The following is a 13346-nucleotide window of genomic DNA, read 5'->3' as shown; positions in this document are numbered from 1 at the left end:
AAGTGAGAGTCTTGTTCTATTTTTAATTTGTATTTTTATATTACTAGTTTATACCTAGTTGTACTTTAGTTCATTCCAGCACAACACATAGACAACATCAACTTCATTATGTGTAGTAGTGACTATACTCTACATGACCAAAATACTCTAGCTATATACTTGTCCAAACTTCCTACCACTACAGATATCAGTACTAGAACTCAACACACAACTCAGGATATAAATAACCATAATTTAAACCTAGAAGATGATTGATCACGTTGACCCTGATCTAAACCTCCATAATCTGACACCCAATCAAAACCTATTGGAAAGTAACTGCCTTTATTACACAGCATCACAAGCCAGCACTATCCTAAACAATGCTAAAAGTCTATCAGTACTTAACTACAACATCAGGTCCTTAAGCAAACACTATGATGACCTCCTAGCACTCCTTGAATCACTAAAGACACCCTTCTCCTGCATTATTCTTACTGAGACCTGGCTTAAGCAGGACACAATAGATATCTACCCTCTACCAGGATACACAGCAATTCACAACTGCAGAACAAATCAAGTTGGGGGTGGTATTGCAATCTATTACTCTAACCAATTATCTTGTCTTAGCACCACTTGCTTTAGTGATGAATATGGGGAATACATTTTTGCTAATTTTACTGTAAAAAACCTTAAGACGCCTATAACAATCGGTGCCATTTACCGGATACCTCACACAAACATCCCAAATTTCAGTGAGAAATTAAAGTCACTAATAACAAACAGACAAATGAATAAGCACCACCTTCTCTTAGCTGGAGACTTCAACATCAACCTTGGCTTACTAGATGATCAGCCTGTAACTGATTTCATCAACAATATGAACAACACACTTCTCATACCAACAATAACTAAACCAACCAGGCTCACTGAGACAAGTGCAACCATAATAGACCACATATGGACCAATATACTAGCCCCCCTTAAATCAGGGATAATCACAGATAGCACTACAGACCACTACCCTACCTTCCTCCTGACAAACATTAGTAAACCACCACTTGAATACAACAAAGTCTCATTTAGACTCCATGACGAGGCCTCAGTAAGGAAGTTCACAGCTGACCTAGAGACTGTTGATTGGCCTACAGAATTCTCCAAGGCCAATGGTATTGATGACTGGACAGACATTTTTCTTAACAAATTACTTAGACTATACAACAAACATTGTCCTATAAAAACAAAACAGATCACAAACAAACGGCTTGGTTGCCCATGGCTAACCAGCACCATTCTGAAATCCATTGACAAGAAACACCAATATGAAAAGCAATATAGACAGGGCTTAATACACAAAGATACTCTTAAACACTATTCATCAGCTCTCACCAAAGTAATAAAAAAAGCCAAACAACTATACTACTCCAGTAGATTCACAGACACTAGAGGAGATATAAAAAAGACCTGGAAAACACTCTCTCAGATTCTAGGGACCCACAAACTGAGAAAAACCAAGAATATTGTCCTAACTAAACCTAATGAAACACCACTACATCCCACTGACACAGCTAACAAGATAAACGACTTCTTCTCAAACATAGGATCTAATCTCGCCAGTAAAATCCCACATACCAATGCCCATGCCGGGGACTACCTAGATGGAAATTTCCCTAATTCCTTCTATCTTGCACCAACTGAGCCCACGGAAGTCATTGAGATCATAAAGTCACTTAAAAATAACTCGGGGAATCTGTCTCATGTCCCACCATTACTGTACAAGCGAGCGGCCCATGTCCTTTCGCATGCTATTTCATTACTTTTTAACAAGTCAATAGAGACTAGCACCTTCCCGAAACTACTCAAGATGGCAAGGGTTACACCAATACATAAAGGTGGTGACCCTACAGACTTAAACAACTATAGGCCAATATCTAACTTACCATTGCTATCCAAAATCTTTGAGAAACTCGTGCACAGGAGACTGTATTCATTTATAACGGCTCAAAACATACTCAACCCCTGCCAGTTTGGATTCAGGAAAAATAAAAGCACTAATGATGCAATCATAAAAATGCTAGATCTGCTTTACACAGCATTGGAAAATAAGGAATATCCACTAGGAATTTTTATTGACCTAAGAAAAGCTTTTGACACAGTAAACCACGACATCCTACTCCACAAACTTGATCACTACGGTATAAGAGGCCATGCGCTTGCTTATTTCAAATCTTACATTACTAATAGGTATCAGTACGTCACCATTAAAGACACAGCATCAGCAACACGGCCACTTGATACTGGAGTTCCGCAGGGAAGTGTCCTTGGTCCCCTGCTCTTCCTCATATACATCAATGACCTTCCAAACGTATCCCAACACCTGAAACCCATTCTCTTTGCTGATGACACGACTTATGTCATCTCTCACCCTAATCTTGCCACCCTCAACACCATTGTGAATGAGGAGCTGATTAAAATATCGACTTGGATGACAGCCAATAAACTTACGCTTAACACTGACAAAACCTACTATATTATGTTTGGTAGCAGAGCAGGAGATGCACAAATTAACATTAAGATTGACAACACTCTAATTACCAGAAATAATGGGGGAAAATTCCTAGGCTTATACCTTGACAACAACCTGAATTTCAGCACCCATATCCAGCATATAGCCAAAAAAGTATCCAAAACGGTTGGGATCCTCTCCAAGATACGATACTACGTGCCGCAAAATGCCCTTCTCACACTATACCACTCACTTATTTATCCATACCTCACCTATGCTATTTGTGCTTGGGGATCAACTGCAGCAACACACCTAAAGCCAATAATAACCCAACAAAAAGCTGCAGTAAGAATAATCACTAAATCCCATCCCTGGCAACACACCCCCCCCCCACTCTTCATAGATCTAAACTTACTCCCAGTTCAGTACATCCACACTTACTACTGTGCAATCTATATCTACAGGGCCTTAAACTCTAATATCAACCTTGACCTAAAACGCTTTCTTGATAGTTGTGACAGAACCCACAGGCATAACACCAGACACAAACATCTCTACGACATTCCCCGTGTCCGACTAAACCTTTACAAAAATTCAATGTATGTCAAAGGCCCTAAAATCTGGAATACCCTACCTGAGAACTCTAGAACTGCAGACACATTCATCACCTTCAAAACTACCATTAGAAAACATCTTATCTCCCTGATACACCCCATCAACTAAAACGTCGTCGTAAGCTTCTCTCTTTTATGTGCGGGTTATTTGTGTAACTACACGAATACCACCTGGTGGTTCACACTTACACTCGCTCACTCATTTTACCATAAACAGAAATATTAATCTCAGTCTTAAAATAATGAATCCTGTGATACTCCAATACTGAAACTATGTACTGTGCCAAAACAAAAGTATTCACATTGCTAAACTCACAAACTAGTATTTAGTCACTTAGCCATAATACCAACTTACCTCATAATTTGTAATATTTTACAATTAAGAATAAAACTAAGTATGCCCGAAATGCCTAGCCATGCTAAGCGTTCTAGTGGTACACTCTGTAATCACAATTTTACTACATGTAAACCAAACAATAACCAAATTTATGTAAACTCAGCATTGTAATCCTTATAGAGAATAAACTTTGAATTTGAATTTGAATTTGAATTTGGGATCGTTCTCTCTGAGCAATGTATATACTCTGAGCAGGTGTTCCCTAAGTCCAATATAATCGGCACAACGAAAATCAGTGACTTTTACTGTATTATAATTTTTCTCGTATTCCCAGTTAATGCTAAAAGTGATGGATTTGTGATCACTTGCGCCAAGCTCTTCAGTGATCTCCAGATTATTTACGAGTGTTTCTTTACTTGACAAGACTAGGTCGTGCAAATTATTACCCCTGGTAGGCTCTGTTACACACTGCTTCAGAAAACAGTCCTGAGATACTTCCATAAGGTCACTGGACTCCAGATTACCGGTCAAAGAAGTCCAGTCAATTTTACTAAAGTTAAAATCCCCTACTATAACTATGTTATTGTGTCTAGAAGCCCTAACAATTTCGTCCCAAAGAAGTCTCCCTCTATCGTGATCCAAATCAGGAGGTCGGTATATTACACCTAGAATTAGTTTTTCTTTACCTTCTACAAACTCTACCCAAACAGATTCTGTTAGTATTCCATCTATTTTTATACCTGTTTTTATGCAACAATTAATGTAATGCAACTCCTCCCTCCTTTCAGTTACATCTATCCACATGGAACAACTTAAAACCTTGAATATTACACTCAGCAATCATATCCCGACTCTTAAAATGATACCAAGTTTCAGTTATCGCAATGACATCAAAGTTCCCAGCACACGGTACCAAATGTAATTCGTTAATCTTATTTTTTGCGCTTCGACTGTTAGCATAAAATGCAGTAATATGTTGTCTCTTCTGCACCTATTTCCTATTCACCTTTGCTTTTACACAATTTCTGTAGCTGTCATTACCCAGTATTACTCCATGACTGTTATAATTAAGATTCATAATATCATAGCCTAAGTCAATTTATCCATTATCATCATTTTCCATTTCTAAACCCATTCCTTTAACTAATCCTAGTTTAAAGTCCTAGCAACACTCTCAACTGAGCTAGCAAGAAGAGCTATACCTACCCTGAATAAGTGAATCCCATCCCTTGCATACATATCATTTCTACCATAAAAGTGGTCCCAGTTATCAATGAATGGTACCGCATTATCCTTACAGTGTTTGTCCAACCAACAATTAATACCAATTGTACAGGACAACCATTCATTTCCAACACCCTTTCTTTGCAAAATGCCACATATCACAGGGCGTCCCCCCTTCTTCCTAATTATGTCTATTTCTGTCCTGTACCTTCTATCTAAATCCTCACTTCTATGCTTGCCTACATCATTGCCTCCAGCACTGATGCAAATAATAGGATTGATCCCATTACAATTCATGATATTGTCAAGCCTGCTAACAATATCCTCCATCCCAGCTCCAGGAAAGCAAACCCTCTGTCTCCTACTCCTATCCTGTAAGCAGAAGGCCCTATCCATATACCTAACCTGGCTATCCCCAACAAGAACGATGTTTTTACCTTCCTTGGCGTCCTTTGTCGTGACGTTCCCATTAGTCTACTCACATTCATCGGGTAGCATGGAGAATGTGTTTGATGTTTCCACAACAGTTTCCACAGCAGTCTCTTTCTTCTTCATCGTTTCTACCTCTCCATTCGTCTTCTTGATCTTCAACTTCGTTCTATGCCCTCTGGCCACTGCCCAGGTTCCCTTCTTGACCTGAGGACTCAAAACAGGGCTACTACGAATCCTCTTGTTTTCCTCTGTCAATCGCCGTATCTCAAGCTTCACTACTCTCAATTTCTCCTTAAGTTGCTGATAAAGTTTCTCAATGGAGTGCATCTTGGTTCAGTCCTCACCGAGCCATGTAAAGGTCACCACTCAAGGTATCCTTTGACTGGTTTCACTATCTGACGGGGCTCTATGCGCCCTTTTCAAACACTCAAACAGTAACTGCAACAAGTAGTTACAATACAGATAGTCAGGTCTGCTGTTAAGGTGATTATTAATAAAAAAATATACAGTGATCCACTAACTGAATTCGTCCGGATTCGCTGGATTCAGGCGGATTCAAATGGTTTCGTTGGAAATAAAGCCAAATCGGAAGAACTGTTACAAAAAATTAAATACTTTGGAGAATTATAGACTAGCTAGCTAGAAGAGTTGTCAAGTAATGTAAGATGACCACCACCATGAAGATCTGTGTAGGCTGACAACATCATGAATGGTAATGGGATCAATTCTATTATCTGCCGCAGTGCCGGAGGCAATGATGTAAGGCAAGCTTAGAAGTGAGGATTTAGTTAGAAGGTTAGGAACATAAGAACATAAGAATGGAGGAACACTGCTGAAGGCCTACTGGCCCATACAAGGCAGGTCCTCATCAAAACGACCCCTATTTAAAGCTTCCCAAGAATATCCTCCCTTTCCCAATGACACCAATCAAACCCAGCCACTTACTTACTTACTTGCTTACTTACTTACTTACTTACTTACTTGCTGCTTACTTACTTACTTGCAGAGAGGGTAAGGGACGAAAACAGGCCTGGATTGCTTGCTATCTCTGTGGTCAATGGTCCCATGGTATATGTAGGGATTTTAAACCAGTGACCACACTTGACATAAACTCAGAGAGATGTTTTTGGGTCTGCCCAAACGACATACGCCTGTATGAGGAAATGACATCTATATTAAAAGACAACACCACCAATAAAACATCCTTCTTGAAAGACATATCAGCATGGTATGACAGCTGGTAAAAAAAGATGGGTGGTAGGGATGGGGCTGTCTTGGACAGTGCTCCTGAGGGTGCTAGTGCTGTCCCGGAGGACAGTGCTGAGGGTACTAGTGTTGTCCTGGAGGAAAGTGCTCCAGAGGGTCCTAGTGATGTCTTAGAAGACAGTGCTCATGAGGGTACTAGTGTTGTCCTGGAGAACATTAAAGACAACGTTATTCAGTCCACAGAGGTTCAAAATAGAGATACTGCTGGAGATGGATCAAAATGGGATGATGCCTCAGGGAATAGTGTCGACACACTACCAGTAAAACCTGGTGGAAGCACTGATGTCCATACACGGGTGAGAGGGAGGAACCATGAAAAATAAATGCACCAGCAGCAAATGCAGCAACAAAAAAATCCTAACAAACAGATTCACAATCTATGTAAATACTATGTGTTGGGTATCTGCAGGCACGGTATATCTGGTGAAACACGTGGGACATGCGCCTTTGACCATCCCAAAAAAATGCCGCACCCACATGACAGCACGAGAGTGCAACTTCCCCTCTTGTAACTTATTTCACCCAGAAATGTGTCACTCATCAATCCATGATACTGCCAGGCACATCATACTGCCAGGCACATCATACTGCCAGGCACATCATACTGCCAGGCACATCATACTGCCAGGCACATCATACTGCCAGGCACATCATCTAAAGGGGACTAGAAGACACAGACCAGCCAGACTATGGGAAACAAAAGAGAGGAGCCACAACCTCTCCAGGGACAGAAATTTTTTAGGGCCAGAAGGGAAAAAAGACTGGCAAGAAATGACAATCCTACACCTGAAAACATTTCTGGAGCGGTGGCACGGACATTGGCCTCTACCCCAGAAAAACAGATATTAAAACCAGCAAATAAAACTCCCTTAAATTCCACCAATACGACATTTGTCTTTGCAAACACACAGGGTCTAAAGCAGTCAAAAAACAACAAAATTCCTTACATCAAGGGACTGCTCACGGAGTCAAATTCAATTTTTGCAGCATTCCCAGAGACCCACATAAAGGATCATTATGACAACGAAATATGAATCCCAGGATATAACCTATTCCGATGCGACAGACTAAACAGGCAACAAGGGGAGGTAGGCCTGTATGTCACAGAGTCGCTCATTTGCACAAAACTACTAAAGACCTCAAATGATGTAGTTGAAGTTTTGGCGGTAAAGACTGAAAACCAAAACCTTGTCATTGTGGTAGTATACAAGCCTCCAGATGCAACTTCCCAGCAATTCCAGGAGCAGCTTGAGAAAATTGACCACTGTCTGGAAAATCTCCCAACTCCTGCCCCAAACATCTTACTACTAGGAGATTTCAACCTGAGACACCTAAAATGGAGGAGTATAGCAAACAATGTTTTAGCAGAGATCACCCCGGGAGGCAGCTCAGATGAAAATTCACACACACACGAACTATTAAATCTCTGCACCAAATTCACCTTAAACCAGCAAATAGTAGAGCCTACAAGACTAGAAAATATGCTGGACCTCATCTTCACTAACAATGACGATCTGATACGTAATATAACTGTATCAAAGACAATACACTCAGATCACAACATAATAGAGGTACAGACATGTATGCACAGGGCTCCTGACCAGCAAAATGTGAGCAGTCATGAAGGTCTCTTCACGAAATTCAATTTCAATAACAAAAACATACAATGGGATCAAGTAAACCATGTCCTAAATGAAACAAGCTGGGAAGATATCCTAAACAACACGGATCCGAACATTTGCCTTGGAAAAATTAATTCTGTGGTTCTTGAGATCTGCTCAAGACACATTCCATTAACATAAAGAAAGAGAACATTTAAACTAGAAAAAGAGAGACGTTCCCTATACAGACGAAGGCAAAGAGTCACAGAGCTGCTGAGTGGGGCCAATATATCAGAAATACGAAGGGAGGCACTAATCAATGAAATTGCAAATATCGAACTTAAGCTGAAGGAATCTTACAGGAGATAAGAATCACATGAAGAACTAAAAGTCATAAAGGAAATTGATAAAAAAACAAAATACTTCTTCTCTTATGCCAAATCTAAGGGAAAAACAACATCCAGTATTGGGCCCCTGCTTAGGCGGGATGGGACATACACAGATGACAGCCAAGAAATGAGTGAGATACTAAAGTCCCAATATGACTCAGTGTTCAGCGAGCCACTGCCCAGACTAAGGGTCGACAATCCAAATGAATTCTTTATGAACGAAACCCAAAATTTGGTCATCCCAAAAATCTCGGATATTATTCTAACTCCACAAGACTTTGAAGAGGCAATTAATGACATGCCCATGCACTCTGCCCCAGGCCCAGACTCATGGAACTCCGTGTTCATCAAGAATTGCAAGAAGCCCCTATCACGTGCCTTCAGCATTTTATGGAGAGGGAGCATGGACACAGGGGTCATCCCACACACACTAAAAACAACAGACATAGCCCCACTCCACAAAGGTGGCAGTAAAGCAATTGCAAAGAACTACAGACCGATAGCACTAACATCCCATATCATAAAAATCTTTGAGAGGGTTCTAAGAAGCAAGATAGCCAACCACCTAGATACCCATCAGTTACACAACCCAGGGCAACACGGGTTTAGAGCAGGTCGCTCCTGCCTGTCCCAGCTACTGGACCACTATGACAAGGTCCTGGATGCTGTAGAGGATAAACAAAATACAGATGTAGTATACACAGACTTTGCAAAAGCTTTCGACAAGTGTGACCATGGTGTAATAGCACACAAAATGCGTGATAAAGGAATAACAGGAAAAGTTGGTAGATGGATCTACAACTTCCTGACAAATAGAACACAAAGAGTAATAGTAAACAGAGTAAAGTCCCAGGCAGCCACGGTAAAAAGCTCTGTTCCACAAGGCACAGTACTCGCTCCCATTCTATTCCTCATCCTCATTTCTGACAGAGATGTAAGCCATAGCTCCGTGTCTTCCTTTGCGGATGACACCCGGATTACCATGGCAGTGACCTCCATCGAAGACACCGCGAGACTCCAAGCGGACATCAACCAAATCTTCGAATGGGCCACTCAAAACAATATGAAGTTCAACGAGGAGAAATTTCAACTACTCAGATATGGGAAACTTGAAGAAATTAAAAATGTGTCAGGGTATACCACAAATTCTAACCATACAATAGAGCGGAAAAGTAATGTGAAGGACCTGGGAGTGATAATGTCAGAGGATCTCGCCTTCAAAGACCACAACAATGTATCTACCTCATCTGCTAGGAAAATGATAGGATGGATAATGAGAACCTTCAAAACTAGGGACGCCAAGCCCATGATGATTCTCTTCAAATCGCTTGTGCTCTCTAGGCTGGAATACTGCTGTACACTAACGGCCCCCTTCAAGGCTGGCGACATTGCAGACCTGGAGAGTGTACAAAGAACTTTCACGGCACACATAAGTACGATAAGGCACCTAAACTACTGGGAACGGTTGAAGGTCCTTGATCTGTATTCCCTGGAACGCAGGCGAGAGAGATACATGATAATATACACTTGGAAGGTCCTGGAGGGATTGGTACCAAACCTGCACACGAAAATCACTCCCTATGAAAGCAAAAGACTCGGCAGGAGATGCAACATTCCCCCGATGAAAAGCAGGGGCGCCACGAGTACACTGAGAGACAACACAATAAGTGTCCGGGGCCCAAGACTGTTCAATTGCCTCCCAGCATACATAAGGGGGATTACCAATAGACCCCTGGCTGTCTTCAAGAAGGCACTGGACAGGCACCTAAAGTCAGTACCTGACCAACCGGGCTGTGGTTCGTACGTCAGCTTGCGTGCGGCCAGCAGTAACAGCCTGGTTGATCAGACCCTGATCCACCATGAGGCCTGGTCTCAGACCGGGCCGCGGGGGCGTTTACCCCCGAAACCCTCTCCAGGTAAACCCCAGGAACTCCAGCAACTATAGGCCTGTTAGTATACTCAGTATAATATCTAAAATTCTAGAGAGGGCGGTGTATTCTCAAGTAGTTAAGTACCTTAATGACAACAACATTCTCCATAGCTATCAATCGGGCTTTAGAAGATCCTACTCAACCGACACCTCCCTTATTAATCTGATGGATTACCTGAGAACTGAAATGTCAAAGGGGAACCTCATAGGCATGGTAACCTTAGACCTGCAAAAGGCCTTCGATACTGTCAACCACAATATATTATGTAATAAACTTCAAGCTATTGGTATAGGTTCTGTAGACTGGTTTAAGTCCTACCTTAGCAACAGGAGACAAATAGTCAAAATCAACAAAACAGAATCAGAACCCCTGCCGATAACATGTGGAGTTCCCCAAGGTAGTATTCTGGGTCCCTTATTATTCTTATGTTATGTCAATGATATGCCTATCAGTGTCAAGTGCAAACTCCTACTGTATGCAGATGACAGTGCTCTGTTAGTGTCAGGTAAAGACCCACAAGATATTGCTAATGTTTTAACACTGGAACTGGAGTCCTGCAGCAAATGGTTAGTAGACAACAAACTATCATTACACCTAGGGAAAACTGAAGCCATTCTCTTTGGCACGAAACATAAACTGAGAAGGGTAAATAATTTTAATGTTCAATGTAATGGGGAGCCCATCACTTTGGTTTCATCAGTAAAATATTTGGGAATCCCCTTTGACCCATGCATGTCAGGAGAATTGATAGGGAACAGTGTAGTAAAGGAAGCGAATGCCAAACTGAAGTTCCTGTATAGACAAGCACAGTGTCTACCTACTGAGGCTCACAGGACCCTATGTCTAGCCCTTATACAATGCCATATGGATTACGCTTGCTCTTCTTGGTACTCTGCCTTGACAAAAAAACTGAAAGATAGACTGCAAATCACCCAGAACAAAATCGTAAGATTCATCCTGGGGCTGGGACCAAGAGAACATGTAGGCCAGGAAGAATTACAGCAGTTGGATATGCTGAATGTTGAAGACAGAGTAAAACAACTGAAGCTAAATCATGTTTATAAAATTGCTCACAAACAATGTCCAGAATATCTTGCTGTCAATTTTGTCAAGGTTGGGAACCAAAGCAATCATAGTACTAGGGGGAGAGAGCACAACTTTGTAGTACCCACAGTCAGTGGCCAGGCTTCAAATACCTTTTATTGTACAGCAATAAAGGAATGGAACAGACTACCCGCACATGTCAAAGCCAGTCATAGCGTGAACCAGTTCAAGAAGAGTGCCAAAAGGTGTCTGATGAATGTAGCTACAGAAAGGGAGGGGAATGATTTTCTATTTTTTAGCTAACATACGTGTAAATTTTACCTTATTCCTTGTAATGACCCTCGTATTGTAGATAGTCTTAATGACCTTGGTGTAGCAGATAGTCTTTTTAGTATGATAATAAGATGTTATCTTCATTGTAGAATAATAAGAAAATATTATAACCTTTATACTATAATAATAAGGTAGTTCCAGACCATGGTGCTGAACTCTTCTCCAGGCTGAGGGACTGACCACCTTGTTCCAGACCATGGTGCTGAACTCTTCTCCAGGCTGAGGGACTGACCACCTTGTTCCAGACCATGGTGCTGAACTCTTCTCCAGGCTGAGGGACTGACCACCTTCCAGACCATGGTTCTGAACTCTTCTCCAGGCTGAGGGACTGACCACCTTGTTCCAGACCATGGTGCTGAACTCTTCTCCAGGCTGAGGGACTGACCACCTTGTTCCAGACCATGGTGCTGAACTCTTCTCCAGGCTGAGGGACTGACCACCTTGTTCCAGACCATGGTGCTGAACTCTTCTCCAGGCTGAGGGACTGACCACCTTGTTCCAGACCATGGTGCTGAACTCTTCTCCAGGCTGAGGGACTGACCACCTTGTTCCAGACCATGGTGCTGAACTCTTCTCCAGGCTGAGGGACTGACCACCTTGTTCCAGACCATGGTGCTGAACTCTTCTCCAGGCTGAGGGACTGACCACCTTGTTCCAGACCATGGTGCTGAACTCTTCTCCAGGCTGAGGGACTGACCACCTTGTTCCAGACCATGGTGCTGAACTCTTCTCCAGGCTGAGGGACTGACCACCTTGTTCCAGACCATGGTGCTGAACTCTTCTCCAGGCTGAGGGACTGACCACCTTGTTCCAGACCATGGTGCTGAACTCTTCTCCAGGCTGAGGGACTGACCACCTTGTTCCAGACCATGGTGCTGAACTCTTCTCCAGGCTGAGGGACTGACCACCTTGTTCCAGACCATGGTGCTGAACTCTTCTCCAGGCTGAGGGACTGACCACCTTGTTCCAGACCATGGTGCTGAACTCTTCTCCAGGCTGAGGGACTGACCACCTTGTTCCAGACCATGGTGCTGAACTCTTCTCCAGGCTGAGGGACTGACCACCTTGTTCCAGACCATGGTGCTGAACTCTTCTCCAGGCTGAGGGACTGACCACCTTGTTCCAGACCATGGTGCTGAACTCTTCTCCAGGCTGAGGGACTGACCACCTTGTTCCAGACCATGGTGCTGAACTCTTCTCCAGGCTGAGGGACTGACCACCTTGTTCCAGACCATGGTGCTGAACTCTTCTCCAGGCTGAGGGACTGACCACCTTGTTCCAGACCATGGTGCTGAACTCTTCTCCAGGCTGAGGGACTGACCACCTTGTTCCAGACCATGGTGCTGAACTCTTCTCCAGGCTGAGGGACTGACCACCTTGTTCCAGACCATGGTGCTGAACTCTTCTCCAGGCTGAGGGACTGACCACCTTGTTCCAGACCATGGTGCTGAACTCTTCTCCAGGCTGAGGGACTGACCACCTTGTTCCAGACCATGGTGCTGAACTCTTCTCCAGGCTGAGGGACTGACCACCTTGTTCCAGACCATGGTGCTGAACTCTTCTCCAGGCTGAGGGACTGACCACCTTGTTCCAGACCATGGTGCTGAACTCTTCTCCAGGCTGAGGGACTGACCACCTTGTTCCAGACCATGGTGCTGAACTCTTCTCCAGGCTGAGGGACTGACCACCT

Source organism: Cherax quadricarinatus, unplaced genomic scaffold, assembly GCF_038502225.1.
Source record: "Cherax quadricarinatus isolate ZL_2023a unplaced genomic scaffold, ASM3850222v1 Contig4202, whole genome shotgun sequence".
Classification (NCBI taxonomy): Eukaryota; Metazoa; Arthropoda; class Malacostraca; order Decapoda; family Parastacidae; genus Cherax; species Cherax quadricarinatus.
Note: the sequence above shows the minus strand (reverse complement) of the source record.